The following is a 793-nucleotide window of genomic DNA, read 5'->3' as shown; positions in this document are numbered from 1 at the left end:
CTTGAGCAGGCAAGGAAGGGCTTGCCCTGCTGCTTCTGTCTGCTGCGATGCTCAGTCAGGGATAGGTTTTGGCAATGCTCATGTGGGTCACTTACTAAGCCAGTGTGTGTCAGGGGAGAGGTCAGTGCTACCTTCTCACACACCACGGTGATAGGAGTGCTGTTCTGAGGCAGGGGAGCTCATGGGGTCCTGGGGTGAGGATGGGGAGTACTTGGAGGACCCTGGAACAAAGGGTGGTGAAGGGTTGAGGGTGTGAGGCGGCCCTCAGGATGAGTGATGTTAGGATTAAGTTTAGGGTTAGAGTTAGGGACCACTAGGGTGAGGGTCTAGGTTAGTGGGGTTAGTGGCTGCAAATTGTGACATGCCCCAGCTCTTCCCTTGTCCATGCAGGGAAAGATGCTTTTCCATCCCAACCTACACTGTTCAGCACATACCAGTTGCCGCCACACCGTCATTTTTCCAGGCTCTTCTTGAACCAGTCAGTGGCCCTGAGATCAGGGAAACTCGTGTCAGCAGTGAGCCAGTGCCCAGAGCATATTCCCCTGCCACAGAGCAGCATGGGTATAGCAGCTTTGCCTTCACTCTCCGCAGTGTTTGAACAAAAACCCAGGGTGGTTGGGAAAAGGAATTACTTCTAAACTATTTTTCTATCTCCGCACTAACATACTCTCTCTTCTCCCTGCTCCCACTCCACTCCAGCACCATCCCTTCACTCTGGCCCATGCGGTGTTTGGAGTTATTTTTGGTTGCTCCTTTTAAGACAAAATACACTAATTTTTGTCTTCTTTTATTT

This window comes from Acanthisitta chloris, unplaced genomic scaffold (genome assembly GCF_000695815.1).
Source record: "Acanthisitta chloris isolate BGI_N310 unplaced genomic scaffold, ASM69581v1 scaffold8658, whole genome shotgun sequence".
NCBI classification, from domain to species: Eukaryota; Metazoa; Chordata; class Aves; order Passeriformes; family Acanthisittidae; genus Acanthisitta; species Acanthisitta chloris.
Note: the sequence above shows the minus strand (reverse complement) of the source record.